Raw genomic sequence first — 22,648 nt, forward strand, 5'->3', positions numbered from 1 at the left:
ACATGCACACGCCTATTATAAAACGAGCCAGAAGACACCATCCATAATAATGTTCAAAAGTTCCGATGTGTAGGCCATGGACTCCGCTGAATTCCCAGGAAGGTGGAAGATACGCAACCACCTGGGAAGCCCTGAAACAACTGAGAGCACTCGGCAGGCAACAAAAGTTACGCTCTAACCAGTTTCCAAATTTGAGGAGTGCTGTTGCTCGAGTGAAGGGAGTGGAGACGAAGACTTCGAGAGGACAAAGACCGACTTCGGGCAACAGTGTTTTATAAGAAGAAAATTCTTCTTGATCAAGCTATATGCATAAAATAATTGTAAGTAACCTCCGAGGCAGCCTTTAAGTAGGTAATTCACTTAGTCCTTACGACAAGGTCTTCGAACAGATTAAAGTTTTCCAAAGGACTAACAAGTTTTGGGTGAAGAGACTTAACCTTAACAACGAAACAAATTTCTAAGATCTGTCATTAATACCAATAAATACAACAGTATAGATAAGGTCGCAGCCCGAATCGTGACTCAACCGGGTCCCATCGTCCACGCTGTTAAATTGCTATTTAAGGCTTTGTGTATAACAAAACCTTATTAAAATTGATTCACTGTCTTGTCTGTCACACGCACTTTTCTCCAAAATGACTAAACAGATCTGTACGAAATTTGGTGGATAGATGGGAACTATGAAATTGCACGCATACAGCGAGTGACATAAATTCACGTGGAGCTTAAAGGGGGGCTTCCCATACATGCAAAGGGGGGGTTTCAAACAAATTTTTCGCCAGATATAGTCGTGTAGGGTATCAAAGGAAAGGTAAGGAAAGTACTTGCCGAAACTGACATTGGTTTTGCCGTGAATTGTAAAGTGCGTGAGTAAAGAGTCAAAATGTACGCATTTAAAGTGAGACAGGACTTATTTTCGGAAACTACCCAACTCAAATATCCAAAAAAATCAGGGTGGTGCGCTTAGATGAAATCTAGACGTCAAAATCTGTCTCATTCCGATATTTGCTCAAATAAACTTATTAATAGTATATTATCAACTTTTAGAAATTTACTGAAAAACCCTCTTTAAATGCATCCTAGGAGTATTAAATTTTGTACTGGCATAGAGGACAATATCGTCCATACGAATGCCAAGTTTCAAATGTCCTCAAATAGAGGTCAATAGAATTTTTAACTATATGACACGGAACTATCAGGCACTCATCGCTCCTCACATTTTCTTTTTCTTCAGGCCTTGTCCCGTTCACAAGCGAGGTCGGTCCGTCGTGGTCGGTGTCACCATTTTATTTTATCAAACGCCTGATCTAGATGTAATCGCAAGGCTTTTGAATCTCCAGCCAGCGTATCAAGCCACCGTTGTGCCTTTTGGTCGCTTAACGTTGACTTCGATGTTCAGACCAATATTGGCAAGTGAATTTCCGTTAGCGCAAATTACGTGACCATACCATCGAAAGCGCCTCACGACCGCGGTTATCCTCATTTCGGATTTGATCAAAACGTGTCACGCTACCAGTTCAATGCAACATCTTCGTCTCCATTACTGCAAGACATCGTTCATTGCCTTTTATAGTCGGTTAACACTCAGAGCTATAGAGAGCGCAGACGCACGATATATCCGTAAATGTTAGATTTGAGACGTTCATTGATACGTGGATCACAAAGAACACCGGTTGTGGAACGTCACTTCATCCAGGTCACATTAATGCTTGAAGCACTTTCATTATACAGTTCTCCATTAGCCGATAGCATTTGCTCAGTTCTGGTCAGGTTATTGAAGCTAACAGCACTGAGCGATTTAAAAATCTCGAGTCAATGCTGTCAGCCAATGGAGAACTACATTATGCTCCTCATAAACACAAAACCTTTTATACCTGAATCGTCAAGCTTCCTGTTTCCTGACCTGTTTTACTATAATCCCAATAAGCCATGTTCTTGCCCGACATAATCCAATTGTTTCCTGAGCTACGCACTTCAAACTTTCTCAACTCCTTTCCACAATAACAGTTGTAGTGACTCTCCAACGCATCTTGATTCATTTCAAAACCAAAGTACGTTATTCGATAAGAATCGCTTCCATGACTACCACTGTCCATATTATTTGCTATCTTTTCAGGGTTTCCAAATTTGTACCCCATTCTTCATTTTTGGTATTTAGTTCCAATCTTACATCTTTAAATTGTGTTACTGGAAAATATTTCGGTGACGTTTACTCGGGCTTTAACCAGCTACGCATTCTAAATCGTCCCTTCCTTGGCTATCACAAGACTTCTACTGGTGCTTCTTGTTTAAACTCATTAGCGAATCTATGAGCAGCTCCATCAAAGTGTTATCTGAAATTTCAATATTATTTCTTGGAACTCACCTTATATTGGAACCCTCTTGCAATTAAGACGGGATTTCGCCAAAATAAAGTCTAACTTGACTCACCAGAGCCTGCTCGCTCCGTAAACTTTTTCCTTGAAGTTTGTGATTAAATTTGTTAATTGGATCTTGTAAATCGTCCTTGATATTGCAAAGGACCTAGCGTAAATGACTGACTGTTTAAAGGAAATTCCCCTGCCAGCAAATTTCCTAATCTTCCTCCGATTTCTATTCATCTCAAACTTATCAAACTACGAAACAGATAGCATCTCACACAAAATGCCAAATGCATGCCATGTAATCTCCCGCCATATTCGCGCTTTCAAATTTCTGTTGCGGGCATATCCTCGTTGGCACTCTTGTTTGTATCTTAATGCCTTCGCAGTAAACTTAAAATGTCATCTTTTGAAACCTATAAAAAGCCTGTCATGTCACCATATCGCAGGATCGATTTTTCTCCCTTTCAGTAATGTACGTTACACTCCCAAGGTTGGATCCCATTTAGCAACAAATTTATGTGGGAGACAACATTAAATTGCCTCAAGTAAGAACCGCACAAGCTCCACGTCAATGAGACAGATACTCAAGGATAATGTTGAGATTTTTTTATAGTGCTTCGTGATACTAAGGGTTGCGGATAATATGTGTTTGTGCGGCTGAGTGCCAAACGGCTTGATTTAGGGCACTTAAAGGACTATAACATCGAACCGATGACGCGATTTTATTGCTTTGTATATACAAAAGCAACATTCCGAATGCAGCAAGGATGAGAGGAACAAGTATTTTGCTAGCATGAAATTTCTGTGACGTGTCCTGATGCGTATAAATGATTGGGAAGGTGAAGTGATCGATACAAGCCGATGAAAGGAGGTGGCACGTGTAACATATGTTTCAGATAAATTCATGCTCGTGTCGTATGTCCTTAAAGGATTCATATCATACTTGCTTCGATCCGTATATCCTTATAGTGACAAGTAAAACCGTGGGCTGTTTATATTATATCTCTTCCCCTAACAACTATCGACATTGTGCGATGAAGATACATTAGGTCCGAAATAACCGAATTCAAAAAAGGGTATCACAAAAAAATCCTGGATTATGCCACGAGTTGGGATTTCTTACTACATTTCGCACTCTTTGCCCGGAAGCAGTCCTTTCGATTAATCGGCAAAATCATTATTTATGGGAGCTTCCAGTAAACCATTTACCGTTCAACTGCTTTATCGAAGAATCTTTTCATTAAGAGGAAAGCTGGCTTGTGATATCTTGATATCCTTCGATTATTCGATTTCGCTTCAAAGCTAGCTTGAAGGCAATTCGATTATATGCTGTCCTTATCAGGTAGGAAGAAATCAAAGTTGGGATAGCTATACCAGCTTGCACGTTTGTATCTTGACCAACCCCGAATACAGTCCAAGATGTTCTTATCAAATCATTGGCTTTTCATTGACTTTTACTATAGCCACACCTTTGCGAAGTGACCTATTGAGTGGGTCGGTCTGACATGTTCGTATTAACGTCTCCAATGTTTACTCACGAGCTCAGAATGAAAGCCACGTAACTGCCAACTCCGCAAGTTATGACCTCAAAGGAATTCCTTGCCGTTACTTCGTTGGCTGACACCGACACTTTCATTGGGTATTTATAGACCAGGACATACCGCTCGTGTTGCTATCCAAAATATTTGTCCAACGCCTGCTACCCCCTCTCATATATTTGGCAAAACAGCAGAGATTCCTTTGAAAATAAAATAGCCCAGATAAACGGGAGCCAGGACATCAGGTACATTTGTGACAGAAACTAACATACATTCTACGAGTATATAGTTTTCGTCCTTAAATTTTGTCCGGTCCAAACAGTCAAAGGGAGGATGTTGGCCAATCTCTGAATTTCCATGTCCTTCCGCAACGAATGCATTGTGGTCGAATAAATGCTGTGATTAGAAACATTTCAGTCGATAATGCCATGATTTGAGGAATCATGGTAATAGCGGTTGGTACTCAGCTGACGTCCTACAATAGTGCAAAATAATATTTCGATTATCCCCTTGTTCGCTATTGGGTTTATTTGCTTCTGTTACCAGACTGGATGCAGCTTATTTTCCTGTTGCTAGAATCAGAGTAATTCCCTGTTGACTGCTCCCAGGTTCGCCTGTGTCGGTCATTGTACCTGCTGTTTGGATTGTTTAATATTGTATTTGGTTTGACTGCAGGGTATTATGAGGTTTTGTTATCCTGTTCAGATCGAGAGTGCTGCAAGGATTATTTTGTGAACAGAAGGGAGAGAGAGCAAACTTAACCGGGGATGTAAACTCATAATGTGTTTGATGGCAGAGAAACGTCAAATGCAGCTATAGATCGCCAGTCCATAGTTTAGTCTTTGTGTTCAGCACCTCCTACTTAACAGAGCTTTTGAATTAATTTCAGAATCTTGGTTTAGGTCCTAGAAATTTGCATCTATAATGACGATATATTTCCGCCAAAAAGTCGATATTGGGTGCATCTGCATGTAAAATGCTTGGACGTGAAGTAAAAATCCTCATTTCAAATGGATGTCCTGAATTTTGCTGATCCTTTTTCCAAAATGGAAAATGCTCTTAGTCAATGTGGATGGATAAACACATTTGGGGAGGCACATTTGCTACATAAGATAGTCCAAACATGTTTAAAAAGGCGAGGGGGTTCACCACATTTATAATGGCCGTAGGGAATGAAGGTACATTTCTCGTCCTGGTTCAATGCTCTCAAACGAATCACTAAGATATTGTCTCCTTTATGAATTGCTGACCTTTTGCACGGTGCGCTCTTGAGGGTTGAAAACAGATTTCAGTTAGGCTCTGGACTACAGAACTCCAGCCTGGAATACACTAACGAATACCGTCAATATCAGGAAAATCCGACTTGCTATCAACAACCGAATGAGGTCCAAGAAACTCATTTTGAAGATTCAATTGCGGGCGAAGTGATCTGAATATCAAGATGGGTTTTGGCAACAGTTTATTTGAGCATTTAATGAGAAGCTATTAATGTGAATCATAATGATAACCGAGGAACCTGGCAGATGCTACAACTTTTGTCGCCTCATCATTGGTAATAATAATAATAATCGTTGGCGCAACAATCCATGTTGGATCAGGGCCTTGAAGTGTGTTAAAGCACTTCATTCAAGACCGTAACGGTACACTAGGAGGCAATGTGGTCAGCATTGCGTTCGCCCGAGATTATTACCCTGATTTGACTCAGGTACTCATTCACAGCTGAGTCGACTGGTATCCGACGTCAAAATCACGATACAAATTCCACTGCCACCAGTGAGATTTGAACCGCGACCTTCCGTACGACAGCCTTGCGCTCTAACCACTCAGCTATCCGGACACATCATTGGTAATACTTTGCTTAAAACAGCAGTTGCTATAAAGCTTTAATTAAACGGATCCCCGAGAATACAACTTTGGACATACACTGCAGTAGTAAAACCTATTTTTGCCAATGCCCAACCGTATTCCTGGAGGTCCTTCAGGGATTAACTCCTCTTCATCTGCACATGCTGATGTGGGGACAAGAAAGGTAATCTTCAGAATGGCTGAAAGTATCAGCAAGGCAAAGAATTGCTTAAATCGAAGGAAGATTGATATTCTTTCTAGGTGGTACCTCGAATTATTAGTTCCAAGGGATACCATGACAATGAAGTTTCATTTAGAAACACGTTAGAGTAACGGGGAAAATTGGGAGGGCGCGGCGATGACATACGGCTTAAACCAACAACTGATTACCTAGCATATTGACGGATGCAGAAGAAGCGGGTGTCGGGTCATTAGTCCAAGGAAAACCTACTTTGAACCAATACGTAAGCATACTAGCATATTTAATGTGCAAAGATACGCCATAGGCAGATGTGCCTCCTTCAACCTCCAAATGAAGTATAAGGCGCAGGACATTGCTACTTTGACGAAGAGCCAAGGCGCGATCGAGGCACTTAGATCTAACCAGGTGATCTCTAACTGGTACAGAATTGCCTTGAAACACTGAATACGCTTGGCTCATACAATAAGGTCTAAATACTCTGGCTTCCAGAACATGTTTGGTTGAAAGGTAATGAGGCAACAGACGAGCTGTCCAGTAAGGGAGCAGTTACGCCTCTATACGGATCAGAACCTTTCTGTAGAATCGGAAACTGGTACGCGGCTATGACATTAAAAAATGAAGAGGAGAGTCTGAGAGGACTGTACTGGATGGGTCTGTAAGGAATGGAACAGTCTAGGGTGCTTATGTAAGCTTATGAATCCATAAAGGGCTGCTTAAACCTCACTAGGAAGAAGGTGGGGTTATACTGGGAATACTCACTATTTAATGCCGACTAAACTATCAGCTGGGGAAGTTAGGGGTATCTGCGAACACTGCTTGCAGATTCTGTGCCGTGTGTGCACATGTTCTGGGATAGTGTCTGGTACTTGTGCAAAGTAGGTCGCGGCACCTGTATATGGTTGCCATTTACCTCTTAGTGGGGTATAGCGCGTCAACTACAACTAACCACGACCGTCCGTGGTTTCCTGAAATGCCCTTCAAATCCTCCTACGACTTTCCGAGATACTCATACTCCTACTGTTCTGCGCCAAGTGCTCTTGGGACCACCCATTCGTTGGCCATCATAGGAGAGTGGATTTCACCGAATGGCGTAGCACGCAATACAATTGTTGCCCCTGCTTAAAGTGTGACCTATCCACAGCCACTTTCGTCTTGATTTCAGATAGAGGCAATATTTAATACCAGATGCCAATACATGGAAGTAGGGAATATATTAAAATTCCTGATGGTTATAGAGTTGGATCAAGTACTATTGTTAATAACTGCACTATAACCAGTAAAAGGAGCACAATGAGTTTTCTGGATGTCCACCCCCAAAAGAAAACCCATTCCTATGTATTATACACCTGGTATCGATATTGAATTTCGCTAATAAGCGAAAGTACCTAACACAAATGCAAATACTTCCTTGGGAAGGCGTACTGCTTCCTAATTACCAGACAAGGGAATAGTCTTTCCGCGGTTGCAGAACAGACAAGTGCCAGACTAAGGCGTAATTTCGGTCAATCGAGCTATGGGAGTGACTCATTCACTCGGTCTAATGGCGACTATATTCTAGGCAGGGATATACTCAATTTCGCTCTTACTTGAAGTGTCTCCGCATTTAATAACAAGGGCTGGTATCACACTGGCTCAAACTCGGTCGACCGAGGAAGTTGTTCGTCATTTGCATGCCAAATCACTTGATCATCGTAAACAATGAAAAATTTGAGAGATGCCTCGGCAAGTCAAATATCTCACCATAGAGTGATCAGAACAGTCCGTCCCTTCTTAAGTTCGTTAAGGAGGGCAACGATTTCCGCAGCTGAATGGAGAAACTTTAACTCATTCCGTGCCGCTTTTCTTGGTCCTTAAGAGGAAGTGTATGAGAACCGACTCCTAAAGGGACATCGCTAAGATTAGAGATATCCCAGATCCCCAAGATTAGACTATATACCAGGATAAATTGGATTGGTGGGCTCGGAAGCATGAAGAAAATAAAGAAAGGGACTTCCATTTCGTAAGCAGCGCCCCGCGTCCGCAACGCCCCAGGGTTTGCTACATCCTCTTTTTGTACCACAGATATTGCTCCTATAGGTTGTGTAGACTGGATCTCGCATATGGATTTTATCCACTATCCATTGGAAATATTCCAAGTGTGTCATAACAGGCGACTAAAAGGGAGAAAACTTGCGATGTAGTAACATGTCTTGATCAAACTACCTCTTAGCAAAACCCCAAACGGTGACTTCAGGATTATAACCTTCGCCTGTAGAATATGATTTTTATTTTTTTTGGCAATCTGCGCACATCTAATAGTCATTTCCTGACAGGATATTGACTGAAAGATTCCAGTTCAGGTTAAACTGTATTGGAACTGTGCGGTGTTAAAAAAAGGAATTATCGAAACAGAGGTGAAGTAAGCTTTCTAATGACGAACACATCCAAATCAGAAGAGGCTTCCTAAAGGTGTGATCACGATGGTTATTTGAATGACAAAATTGACTCCGAAAAGAACAGTGATGTTTGTTAATTTTTTATTTGGAAGTTGAATTTTGGCTGACCCCTTACCTTTTGATTGTGTGTTATAAAAGGGGTGCTAAAATTGGCCTCGAAAGGAAGCATCATCTGGCTTAGCGCCGCTTGTATGTCTGCTCGCAAAGCAATAGAGTCTCGATAAGCCAAATCCAATACGGTAGTTTCCCCGAACCCTGCTGCTTAACAACCGCCCGATAATATGAAAATCTAGTACTTTTATTGACTTCAAGGCGCCTATGATACGTATCCAAGGTAAAGCTGTAATCGGGCATCTGATAATAGGATACCCCGGCAAAACTACCAACCGGTTAACCACCTGATGTAATTGGTCGCTCAATATTTAACTAGTTTGGCTTTAATTCCATTGGCTCTAGTGATAAATCGCCTGGCCTTCAACGTTTGGTGGTGGTCACATTTGTTCGTCGTCTTCAGTTAGCGGGACCAATATGCAGGCAACCACCGCAAACATATTTCCCTCTTTGTTTCATAGGGATGAAGACCAAGGGTTGCATGGCTTTATCCTGCTGACTTGTTCATAAATCGTCCACGGCTGATGCAGCTGGTTTTTGAATTTCTCAAGTGAATAGACTTGTTTGTTTTCTCAGGTTTCCTTCTTTCTCATCTATGAAGGCATTTCTACACTTTACGAGGTTCGCAATAGATCTCAGCACGTGCCTACACTTTTTGTTATTATCTCATTTTTCAGTTGTTGATTGTATGGTTGCTGCTGAGGCTTCTCTCTGGGTCGCTTCCGTATTTACTGTCACGTGACTATTAGACCAGATTCCAGGAGGCATTCTTATTGGTACCTCGATCACTATGATCTTACCTATACTGTCAGATTCCCCTGGAGAGACTGATGTTTCTTTATGCAGATACTTGCAATGACCGCGTGACGTTGTCAGTTGGAAAACCCGCAATTTGTTGCCATTGAAATATTGGCAGCTATGGGTGTAAACGTGTCGTCTGAATCTCCCCAATATGACTTTTATATCACACTTAGTTAGAAGGTTTGGAAAGTTCATTTCATTGACTCACATAGAGTGTCTTTCTTCCACAATGTAGTCTCTCCTGTGGAGCCAGGATCTTTTTGTAGGTGATGCTTCCGAGGCGCAGAAAACATAGTCTTTTCTGCTTCTTATATTGTCAAAGTCGGTAACGATAGATATCATATTTTGACAGACTACGAAACCGACTCAGAGCGCATGGTTTACTGGATGGTAGTTATGATATATGGTGTGATCACTTCCCTCAAAAAAGCCGCTCCCTGTCCAACGGATTTCATAAAGGTATTCTTGTAAAGTTTTCTTCATGGTTTCGGAAGGCCTGCTAAAATCCACAGTGACCTGCAATCACCAGCGGGAAGTCTTCCGAAAAGCGATGAGCTTAATACAAGACGTCTGATTCTGTGGGGAAAAGTGGAGAAATTAGCGATAATGACAAAAATCAAGACAACAAAATGACTTTAATAGAACACTTTTTATCCAAAATAGTCCATAAGTCGTGGATGAAATGGGTGCTCCGTCAAATGAAAAGAACATAAACATTTTAGGGAAGTAAACCTGCGGGACTTCTTGTTCTCTTTGGTAATAATGTTAATCAAAATGATCCTGAAATATTTCGATTAATATCTTCAAATGTTGATTGATTCGAAACAGACTATTAGTTGTTGTTGCTCCCGCTCATTCTCCAAGTTCCTTCAGACGAGTCCATTACAAGACATCATGGTATCCCTATTCTTTCTCGAAGCTGCATTTGACCTCTCTTTTTTTCCTTCCGGCATGAACTTTTGGTCTGTCCTCCTTTTAAACTTTGGACTAGAGATCCTGCAAGCTATACTTAGTCGCTGAGATAGTGAGGGTTCCAAGTCATGCATTAGTGTTTCCCCTTCACTTCTTGGTATAGGGCATTTATATAATCAGATTGTGCTTCAGTTTCACTATCATGACACTCAACGCGGTGCAAGTGATACGATTATGGCAACGAGGCAAACACAAGGCGAACACAGTCACCTATGACAACTGAGATTCGAAACCAGAGCAGCGAGATTGGGAGGCTGATGCTCCACCTCCTGAACCATCGCGCCCCCGTGCATTGGTAACTACCAAATTTTGGCCTAACATGGTCCTTTTTCTGTTAAACCTAGTGTTCCCGAAACACATTATGATTGGCCTCAACTACTATTCTTCTTTTTCCACCTCCCTAGTTAAATTTATTATTAACTCTCTTGATACCAAGGTTAGGTCATATCCTCGTGGTTATCCAAACCTTCTCCACATTAGGACTAAGTTCGAAAAAGCCAGATGAATTAGGTCCCCTGGAGTTTCATAACTATTTCGTTTAGGGTGCGAGGCGACTGTCAAAGTAGGGAGATCTTGTTTGATTGGAAAATGTTGTATTCAAAATTTGTCCCTTTTTATCCAATACTTGGGCTGCTTCTGAGATATATTGTACAGACGAACCCTATTTGGAGGGCCACAGGTGACATAATACATATAATACAAAGCTAGTGACGGTGAATATACGGTACCTTGCTCTGCTAGATAACTATATACAATATGAGGTTGGACTTATAGTGCCTGTAATTTGCCCCAAGTAGAAACAAGATGATCCTATGTCCTAATCTTTTTTAAAGTTTAGATAAGCTTTGGTCTTAGCAATAGCATTAAACTATTCTTATCCTTTATTGATTGTCGTTTCCAGAAGTTTACCTTGGGGATGGCTGTTTGGTTCCAAGAGTTAATTATGTGGACACAATTCAGCCGACCATCCTTTTACAGCCTTCAGTTTTTGGGTACTGTAGCCTAAAAGTGACTTTATTTTTTACCTACTTTAACTTATCGCAGTTCCTCCAAACCTGTCCCACACTTTTCATTATATGGTGCAATTTTTGTCGTAATGGGGTATCTAATTCTGACATAAAAATCAGTTTATAAATAAATTTGATATTATCTAAAATACTTTTTCATGTTCGTATTTAATGCTAGCTTTCTTTGTGGAAAAAATGGAAGAACGAGCACTTGTTAGATTTTCATGTAAAGGCTATCAAAAATAGGTTAAGCCTCTGTACATACAAATAATGATCCATCTTGATGAAAAGGTATCTTTCCAGTGGTTGGTACACTTGGACAAATTATTGAAAATAGTATCATCAAAGTGACAGCATTTGCCCTCATTCCCGGATTGGAAAGCCCAGAAAAGCAAACGTCGACAGTCCAGGATCTGATACTTTTCCCAGAGGTAAATTTATTTTACTCACGACCGATATGCCATCGATAACAACAAAAGCGATCCTCCCCTTCCCATAACTTGCAAAAACGACTCTCATACACATGCCTACCTCAAAACACCCACAATTTTTTCAAGAATCTATTTAAATGCTTTCCACCCTTGAATGTTTACGAAATGATAACAAAACGATGAGTTTGATAAGCTTCTTAGAATTTCCCTTCGTGGTGCAATTCAATTTTTCAGCCCGTGATTCATTTCTCATCGTCTTTGCCTTTTCAGATGATGGACGAAAGCAGGGGAAGTAAGCTGGTAAGTTAGGTTAATGGGCGGTATTGTGTGATTATTATCGCTCTAAATCAATTTTTAAGAAATTGGATTTTGTGTATGGAAATTGAACGAAAATATTGATGTATTTTTGTGATGAAACGCAGAAATCTAATGATAGGAAAAAAAACTCTGATGTACATTGAATAATTTCTGGGAAAAAAAGGACTTAATAAGGTTCACAATGCCTGGGGGATGAGGATATGGAAATGTGTGAAGCGATCTTTGACAGTATATGTAAAACTTATAGTGGAAATGCTTTTGTAGAGCACAAGGCATCCATACTCTCTTTTCCGCACTCATTGTCATTTCTTTACCGCATCATTTTGAACGAGTTTCATGTTCATCACATCTGTGGCTCTGCAAGCAGCCTACAGCCATTGAACAAGCACCAAGGCTAACGTAAATTTGCTTGACGTCACTGGGATTTGAACCCGGGTGTAATGAAAATAGCACAAATTGGCATATCTGTGTCGAAAAAGACACCAATAGAGGTACATGGGTCGCACATCAAGGATTCAAAATGAATCCATTACTGATCGTGCCTAATCTTCTTGGAGTATATGATGAAAAACAAAGAGGGAAAAGTGAAAATCCCTGCAGAAGTCCAGGCACAAATTAGATCATACATCGAAGGAGCGAAGGCCTATAGACATTGTTGTGTTTTGATGAGATATACCAACGTCATCTTACGAGTGATCTAAAACAAGTCGGAAGCTGTATGAAAGGTTTTGTTTATTTCTTTCATTATAAAAACGATCCAGTGGACATTTTTCCCATTGGTACCTAGCACGTATTATATGCGCTAACCGAGACCGAGACCTTTCATTTGATACCCAACATGACCATATTTGGTGAAAAAAAAATGACACCCTCTTTTGCATGTATGGGCACCCCTTTTAATTCCACGTAGAATAATGTAACTCACTGTAAGGGTCAATGTTCACAATTTCCACCTTTCCACCAAATTTAGTGTTTATAGCTAAAATCGTTTCCGAGAAAAATGTGTGTGACAGACAGGCAGACACATAGTTAGACGTCAGAATGAGTTCATTTCAGCCAGTTGGGAGTGGATAAAAAGCTCACTGGCTAAAACGGGCGTTCTTAGTCATTTGACTAAACTCCTCAAAAACTACCTCCCGGAGAGGACACTTTTTGTACGATACGGATGAGGGATGCAAGCGGTACACCGTCACGGCGGGAGTACCATAGGGCTCAGTGTTGGGTCCCCTCCTATGGAACGTGATGTACAATGGGTTGCTTGTCCTTCCCATGCCAAAGGAGACCAAGATAATCGGTTTTGCAGATGATCTAGCTATGTTTGTCGTCGCGAAACAACCTGAAGACTTTGAAATGTACCCTTACGAGAACATTAGCGCCATAAAATTGTGGCTGGAGATTGTTCCGCTTGACCTCGCGGAACAAAAGAAGGAGGCGGTCTCGATTTCCAACCGTAAGAGGAATACGATTAACATTCGTTTTGGTGGGGACACTTTGAATCGAATTACCTTGGGGGTAATGATTGACGCTCAAATCAGTTTCAAGGACACCTGGACTATGCCTGTAAGAAAGCGCAAACACCAGCATATCTTTAGCGCAGATGATGCTTAACATTGGATGTCGACGATACAACCGCAGATTACTTGTGGTCGGAGGTGGTTCGCTCCACATTATTATACGCGACATCAGTTTGGGAGGAAGCACCAGCGTGAGAGAGTAATCGGAGGAGAGTGAATATAAAATTGATAGACAAGTAGCTTCCTCCAAAGTACAATTTTTATTTTTCAATGTAGATATATATTTCGGGAGTGACTTACCCCTTTCATCCGTACAAAGCTACTTTTTATTTACTTCTGATTTACCGCTTAGAGGCGTTAAGGCTGTGCAGCGCTTTCAAAACAATATCAGGTGGAGCAGGGTGTGTTATTGCGTGAATGATTCCGATTGATATTCTGGTAAGTGAGGCACGCTCTCTGCACGAGGAAAGGAGAATGAATCGCCCCGAAAACGATACAGAATACCGAAAGGGGGCAAGGCGAAAGTCGCTGAAAAAGTGGCCGCAGCGGCGGAATGACTTACAGAGGGGCCGTTGGACAAACGCTTTGATTCCCCGTATTGAGGAATGGATCCAGAGACAACACGGTGAGATTAACCACTATCTGACGCAATTTCTGTCAGAACATGGTGGTTACAGGAAGCATCTGCACCAATTCAGGTTGGATGATTCTTCCTTTTGTTCTGAATGTGGTTGCGCACCTGAGAGCTCGGAGAATGTTATATTCCATTATTTAACTTGGAATATTTAACTCAGAGAGGAAGAGTCTGGAAGACTCTCTGAAAATCAACATAAGCCCGCACAACATCGTCGAAGAGATATTGAAGTCGGAAGGAGACAAGTGAACGGCGAACTTCGCAATCAAAAATATTCAGGAGGAACTTGGAAAAGCGGAACGCGCAAGGAGGATGCGAAGGACGGAATGTTTGGTCGCTTAAAGCGTAGAGAATCCCACACACTGTTACAATCTTGCAAAACCCTTAAAAAGGACCGCACCGCTTTTAACTGGTTGACGTTTCGGCAATTAGCATGGGCTTTACCATTCTTGCTAAATCTGTGAGACTTCCTCCTTCTGCATCTGTTGTGATAGGTTCCTGGATAACTCTTTAGGCCCTCAAAAACCAATCAGATTTTTGGGCCTTTGGAGACCGCTTGCTGGTCTGCTGGCTATTAGTACTGGCAATGTATCTTATTTCTGAAAATAAAATGGCGTGAAAACCGTTGCTAGGAATATGTAAAACTAAGGCAACCAGGCAAAAGAATCGTTAATATTTTCGAGTTCATAACTGAGTATAGAGCTTCAGATAGAGGTTACCTTTGGCCGTCCCTGTGGGCGAATGTTCAGGTATCCGTTTAATGAAAATATAACTCCTGTGAAACCCAACGAAAGGTTGATTGTGAGCCAGCAGTAAAAATTGCCAATTAAAAGGTCATAGGGTATATTAACTTCTAAAAGTAAGTAAAAGTAGTGTACTTGGAGACTTGGTAGACATAAATAGATTCTTCATCAGTCCATAAATTAGAAGAAGGGTACAAATTGGTTCCAAAGTGTAATGTAATCCTTAGCCCCTTTTAATCAAAAAGGGAATGGTTTCCACAACGTTACAATCCGTAGAGGGTTTTGTGCCATTGAGAAAAAGAATAAGGCAGTTCATTATTTTTTCCAGTTAGCATTGCAGACTCGCGTCAAATCAGTCATAAAACTAAGATCGGTTTAAACACTTTCCTCACCTCAGAATCCTGCTTGTTGGGAGCCTCCGCCTTCACCTACCCAATAATCCAAAATTGTCTTTCTCAGCAAACAAGGGAATAACTCCTTTATATAAAAATGCGCAAATACGACATATATGCGTATAATATTGAGCAAATACCTGCAAAAAAGTTCAGGCCAAAGCAGAGTTTCATTTTTGTTTGGGGTTTGACAGGGTCCTGGATTAGGTATTGTTTGATGAGTTGCCTCTGCCCTGGACGAAGCGGCAAGTTGTCTGTTTTTAGTTAGGTGCTAGTCCAAGGCACCTCCATGCCACGGACCACAAACAGTGGAAAAGGTTTCTCTTCAATTAGTCACATCCGCATGATGGCACACTTGGAACTTCCGCCATCTGCTGTTTCTGTTGTTATTGAATACCATTGAAGACGTCCCTCTCGCAATTTTTCTAGAAAGGATGCCATGCCCCATCGATGACAGGTGTTTTTATTTCGCATGTGGTCATATAGTGCATGCGTCTCAATGGGGGCGACAGCACGAACAGCACCGTGGTAGGTTTTGTGACATTTGTTAAAACCTAGTTCTGGAGCGTCACTTTATCCAAGCTGTGGGGATTGTGAACCAATTTCATTCCACAGTTTACGATTAGCTAATTGCGTTCATTAAAGATCCTTAAATCGCTCAGTTTCTGGCAAGACGTTGCTACTAATAGTGATAGTCAGAAATTCAGTTTTTCTCGCATGCAATCAGAAATCGTATTGAGGCGATCATTCCATTTTTGACGCTATTAAAATATGGCCGAGGAGAACCTCCATAGTGGTGGCACCGAGAGACACTGTACTCACTTTGGTTTACCGGCCATGATGCAGTAGGCGAATGCTCCAAACGCCTAATCAGGGCATTCAGACCCGAGTCTGCACGGGGACTCATCTGAAGTGGTAATTGGCCACGAAAACTTACCAGGGGTATGCTGGTACCATGGGAACCGGGATAGCTCCTGGACTCTCATATTTCGGGTAAACTCCCGTTGTATGTGAGTACCGCTCGGTTATTTGCGGTAAGTCCCCTAGTTTACTTCAATGCTAAAGACACAAAGGCATCCTCAGACATGTGATTGTGAGCTTAAAGTACTCACGATTGGAGAAACAACCAAGCTACGCATCAAGATATCCGCTTCGAAGTACGCTTCACTATACTTTTTTTCATGCTTCGCAGATGTTGTTGATTTGCAGGTATTCTCCCACTTTTTGGGATAATTACCTTTTCCTAGGCAAATTTGAAATTCTGCCAAAAATCTCAACTTGCAATTTCTGTTCTTCCTTGTTTGCCTTTTGACAACCGAAACTTCTACCCTTCCAAATTCTAGCCCCCGGAATCCATCTACCGACATTGCATGATCAATTGAGATGCGCTCTCGAACTACCGGTTAATTAGTTTTTAGAAAGTATGTTCGTCCTGTTGCTCTCTATAGTTCTGAGTGTTGGCCAACTATAAAAGACAATAAACGGCGTCTTGCGATAATGGAGACGAAGATGTTACGTTGGACTAGTGGCGTCACACCTTTTGACCACATCCGAAATGAGGATATCCGCGATCGTTATGGGGTTGCACCGATTGTGGAAAAGTTCTGAGAGAGGCGTCTTCGATGGTATAGTCACGCAATTTGTGCTAACGAGAATTCACTTGCCAAGATTGGTCTGAACATCGAAGTCGATAGTAAACGACCAAAAGGCAGGCCGAAACAACGGTGGCTTGATACGCTGGATGGGATTTAAAAGCCTCGAGATTGCATTTAAGTCAGGCATTTGATAGAGCCGAATGGCGAAATCGATCACGACGAGCCGACCCCACTTGTGAACGGGACAAAGACTGAAGAAAAAGAAGAAGATGGAGGTTCATTGATTATTTTTATTGGCTTTGTTGTAGCGAGAGTTACTTCAGCCAATTTCACTAACTTTTCTGATCGTACTTTGGACGAGCAGTATTCAGGTGCCGGGGGACAGAAAAGTCGAAATTGACCAAACTTTCGGCTGGTTGTATGGTTCCACCCTCGTGGTTGCCAACAGTCGATTTAACGCAGTCCCTACTCTCCTGTTACGAAGTCACCTCCGCTCCTCCTCCGCACTATAGAGACGAGAATTCCTGCGTCTAATTATCTTTTCAGAATTTCAAATACGTACTCATGTCTTCATTAATAACTTTTGCTTGCATATTTGTACACAAAACTCCGCTAACAGCACCCTCATTATTAAAAGTATGAATAATATCATACGTAATTTAAAGCTGAGTGCAAGGTAAACTTTGCTAGAGCAGCATGTTTTCCGTCATTTTCAATGTGAAACGATTATCCAAGCACCGCCAGCGAACTCTGTTCTGCATTTAATAACATTTGTTCGTTCACAGTTAAACAAGTCAAAAGTTCAATATTTGCTTACAACATGACTACGTTCTATATTGTTAATTTCACCAGAAGGTAGGTAACTTGCTCGTTGCTATATTTTCGCAGGTATTCATTTCCTCTGGTGCCCTAACTCCGCCAGTACTGATGACGTTTCTGGATGAAGTAAAATTTACTCTTAAAATATCACCCACATTGGGCGCCATAATGTAAAAGGAGGAAAACGTCGATTAAAGAATTAATTAGTGCCTTGAATCTAATTGAATAAGTATCTGTTATTTACAGCAGACAATTTACTTTCAATACGATAAAATGGGATTCAATAAGATTTGCGAGAAATGAGCTCCGAAAATTGTAGTGCTTCTCAACAGAAGCGTAGCGGCATGGGGACCGGTTCTTGGTTGAACAGCTGTGCAACGGCCGGTGAGACGAGGAAAAAAATATTTTTTAGTTGACACCAGAAAGATCGGTGAAAGGAAGATGGGAGAGAACGATCGAGGAATTTCGCTGGAGCATCTGGTGGTATCAGGCAGCCCCTATCCTTACTCTTGAAGGTGAATCCTCTTGTTAGTGACTTGGTCCTTTACGATATCGTCCACACTCCCGGTGTTGCAGCCAATCTTTCCCACTTCGACACAGCCAGGAGTGTAAAGAGATATTATACGTTGGAACAGAGCAAGGTTCTGATTGTTTTAAAAACGCCGATTGATTTGTTATCCAAGCGGGTGTGCCACATAAACCTGGAATGACCGGAGATGATTTGTTCAACACCAACGCTGTGATTGAAAGTTGATGTGAATACCATAGATATTCCAGTGATCAGTGGACATTCCGGTGTTAGAATTATTCCGGTAATATCATAATGCAAACCAAAAGTGTCATTTTCGCAGCCCAATCTAGAGAATATCACAGTGTGCATCCAAGAAGCTGGCACAGAAGTTGTGAAGGCTAAGGCTGAAGTGTGTATGTGAAGTGATTTTGATCTGTGCCTGTTCCGTGGAACAGCGAGTGATTTTGCCGGTGGATTTTCGTTCCTTTTGGAGAGATTAGAGTTGGATAGGGCAAGAGGCCTGAACGGGAGAATGGAAAATTTAAATAAATTGGTAGAATTTAACTTTGTCGTGAACGAGTTAGTTTTTTGCGATTCGGAGTGCCAATCGAACACAATTTCAGATCGCCGGAGCTCGAAAAAAGGACTCTAACGAATTACCGATGACACTGTATGAGGTACGAGTGCGATCGAGGGACTCGTGAAAAGGTTTTTGATTAAAGCTAAGTTGTGTAAGTCCCAAATAAAAGCGCAATACTGGGTCTAATTGCAATGTGAAAGGGTTGAAGCTGATCGCTAGCGCCTCCAGTGCTTAATCATCATCTTCTTGCAATTGAGGCGGTCGAGGGTGACGAACGTTTTGCTTCTTGTTGGGTAATGAACAGACAAAATCAAATTTCATTTGGGCGACAGGCAGCAAACACTATCCTTCAGTCTAGTACATTTTATTCGACGAGGTTCTGTCGTACGGCGCTTTACTCGACCTATTCCGGCCCATCCACCAGTCCATTCATCGGAGTCGATTCAAGGAAAATATCGTTTTTTTTATGGCAACCTGTTGGCGTGGTTCATTGCTAACCGTACGCAACGCGATGTATCGAAAACCAGCCCTAGAAGAAACTACGAATTTGTAAAGTGATTTTGAAGAGAAATTCGGGTCGAGTTTTGGTACCTCAGGGAAAATGAATTAGAAGATAATGCAATTATGCAATTCGTAGTTTAATGGTCTAAATATTTTTATCCACAAACAGAAACAGGACAACCATAAATACTCGCCACGCCGAGCTCGGAATGAATCAACGTGTAAGTCTTATTTTTTTGTTTTGATCTCATTTCTTTTCTTGTTTAAGGTTTTGTGAAAAATAAAACCTTATTAAAATCGATTCGCTGTCTGTCTGTCTGTCATACACGCTTTTCTTCAAAACGGCTAAACCGATACGAACGAAATTTGGTGGACAGATGGGAACTATGAAATTCGATGCATACAACGAGTGGCATAAATTTAGGTGCTGTTTCAAGGGGGGCTCCTCATACATGCAAAGGGGGGATTCAAAAAAATTTTTTACCGGATATAGTCGTGTAGGGTATCAGCTGAAAGGTCTCGATTAGTACTTTCCGCAGCTGATATTAGTTTAGTGCAAATTGCATTGCAAAGTACGCGAGTGAGGAGTCAAAATGTACGCACTTAGAGTAAGACAGGACTCATTTTTGGAAATTACCGAACCTAAAAAATCCGAAAAAAATCAGGGTCGTGCGCTTACATGAAATCTAGGCCTCAAAATATGTCCCATTCCGATATCTCCTCAAATAAATTTACTAATAGTATATTACCAACTTTTAGAAATTGACTGACAAACTCCCCTTAAGTTCATCCTAGGTACTAAGGCACCGATATAGGGGAGAGCCCCATGCATACACATGCCAAGTTTCATGAAAATCCAACTATTAGCGCCAAAGTTATAGCAGTTCAAACTTATCAATTTCTTGCGAATTAACAGCATCCTAAGCCATACAAATTAGATGCTGACGTCGTAATTAACGAGAATAATTGACATTCGAGTGAAATATTAAAATTCCATTCAAGAAGAATCTAATTTTCCCCCGCCCTTTTTATATTTGATGTAGGTTAAACTCTTGGCATTTTTCTAATAATATTAAACTCAGAGTGTGAACGCATGAGGGCTTTCCATCAACTGATTTATTTAAATCGTTTTCTAAACAAGTAGAGGTTAATGGAATTTTTAGGTATGTGACACGGAGCTGCCGCGTACTCGTCGCTCCTCAAATCTTCTTCTTCTTCTTCAGCCTTTGCCCTGTTCACAGCCGGAGTCAGCTCTTCGTGATTGGTTTCGCCATTTTATTTTATCAAATTCCTGAAGAGGATGCAATCGCGAGGCCTTTAAATCCCCATCCAGCGTATCAAGCCACCGTTGCTTTGGCCGGCTTTTTGGTTGCTTACCACTGACTTCGATGTTCAGACCAATATTGTTAAGTGAATTCTCGTCAGCGTGAATTACTTGACCGTATTATCGAAAACGCCTCACTCGCAGTTTTTCCATAATCGGTACAACTCCATATTGACCGCGGATATCCACATTTCAGACGTGATCAAAACGTGTCAAGCCACCAGTGCAATGCACCATCTTCGTCTCCATTGCCGCAAGACGCCGTTAATTGTCTTTTATAGTCGGCCAACACTTAGAACTATAGAGACCAGTAGACGGACAACATTGCAGTAAATCTTAGATTTGAGACGTGGGCTGATACGTCGATCACAAAGAACACCAGTTGTGGAATCTCAATGCGTCCAGGTTGCGTTAATGGGTTAAGCAATTTCATTACGCAGTTCTCCATTGGCTGATAGCATTGATCCGAGATATTCTAATCGCTCAGTTCTGGGCAGGCTACTGCCATTGCCAGAACTGAGGGATTTAAATATATCCAGTCAATGCTATCAGCGAATGAAGAACTGCGTTATGCTCCTCACAAAGGGAAACACAAAACTTTTTTTACCTGAAGTGACGCTTCAGGTAAAAAAGCTTCCGGTTTCCCGACTTGTTTTTTTATATATTTTTTTTTATTTAATTTAAGTTTTCTTTTCGTTTATATATTATTATTTTTAAATTTCCTTTTACTTTTATATATTTATTTTTTTTTGTTTTTTTGTTTGGAGTGGATGAACATAACATGTATTGTGAATAATTTTTTTTATTTGAGGACTTCCCTCTCCCCTTCCCTCTCTCTTCCTTCTTGACCCCGCAAAACCTTAATTGGGATATCCTCAGGATATCAAGGATGGTAGGGAACCTCAGGGGCCGCGCCTCAATAAATATCTGAGTCAGAAGAAACAATGATCGGGACTATGATCCGTCGTGGATCGTCCCTCTCGATCGTGGCACTCGGGTCCGAAGACTTCCGTCTCCACGCAGGTGGTTGAGTCGGTTTTTTTTTAATTTTTCAGTTTTAGCTCGCAATCTGGTTTCATCGTTAGGCCGCCACGAATTTTTTTGTTTGTAGTCTATTTTGAAATCCGGTACGGACCCACGCATCAGTATAGACACGTTAATTTTGTATTAATAACACGTGGGGGATCAAAGCGCTCAAAGGACCCCCCCCACAAATTCATGAGCCTAGCTAGCACAGGGGCGTGCTAGAACGTGTCGACCGAGCACCTTGTTGGAGCTCCAGTCTTTGCGGGCGAACCTTCACAGTCAATTTCGCTTCTTTTCAGGTTTCTGGGATAGCTCTTCCCTCTAGGTCGTTCTCGGCCACTTAGGATGATCGTCTGGTCCTCCTATTTTCCGTAAGTTCATTACAAAATGTTTTTGCTGGTACCACCCACGTTGGGCGCCAAATTATATAGCGTTTTTAACTATAGATTTATGTTCATTTTTTTAGATACATGGTACAATTCATCGAAGTCGCTGAATATGTGCTTCTATATCTAAACGATTTTAAAAAATGCCTTCAAATCTAGTGCTCAAATTTTAGGATTGCAAAGAAGACAGTCAAGTGATGCTTATCAAAGAAGTTTATTCCACATAATGTCCGCCTAAATTGCATGTATTTCATATTTATTTTGCTTTACGACCAAGATTAATCCGTTTTAAAACTAGCATACAAGTTACAAATCTTTTACATTTTCATTGTGCTACAGGAAAAAAGTTTACATGAGGAAAATTAAATCCAAGCGAACTTTGCAAAAATTGTCCGTTTCTCACGTCTTTCCGCTCAAAAGGCCATCACGTTTCCTGACAAAATTTACTATCTTACTAATGATCACTTAACATGCATCCCAAACATTTTATCGTCCATAGCACGGCTTTTCCGCAATTTAGCTGAAAGTTTAAGTTTCCCCAACAAAGTACATTTCCACTTATCACAGCCAACAAGCAATGTCCTTCCTGTTCATTCATAA

The 22,648-nt window shown here is 41.2% G+C and overlaps 1 protein-coding gene across 3 annotated transcripts in view; it reads right to left on the reverse strand.

Annotated features, from left to right (window-relative positions):
* LOC119655655 (zwei Ig domain protein zig-8) overlaps positions 1-22,648 on the reverse strand; it is a 305,871-nt gene that overhangs the window by 276,861 nt on the left and 6,362 nt on the right. The gene's annotated exons all lie outside the window — the stretch shown is intronic.

This window comes from Hermetia illucens, chromosome 4 (genome assembly GCF_905115235.1).
Source record: "Hermetia illucens chromosome 4, iHerIll2.2.curated.20191125, whole genome shotgun sequence".
Taxonomy (NCBI): domain Eukaryota; kingdom Metazoa; phylum Arthropoda; class Insecta; order Diptera; family Stratiomyidae; genus Hermetia; species Hermetia illucens.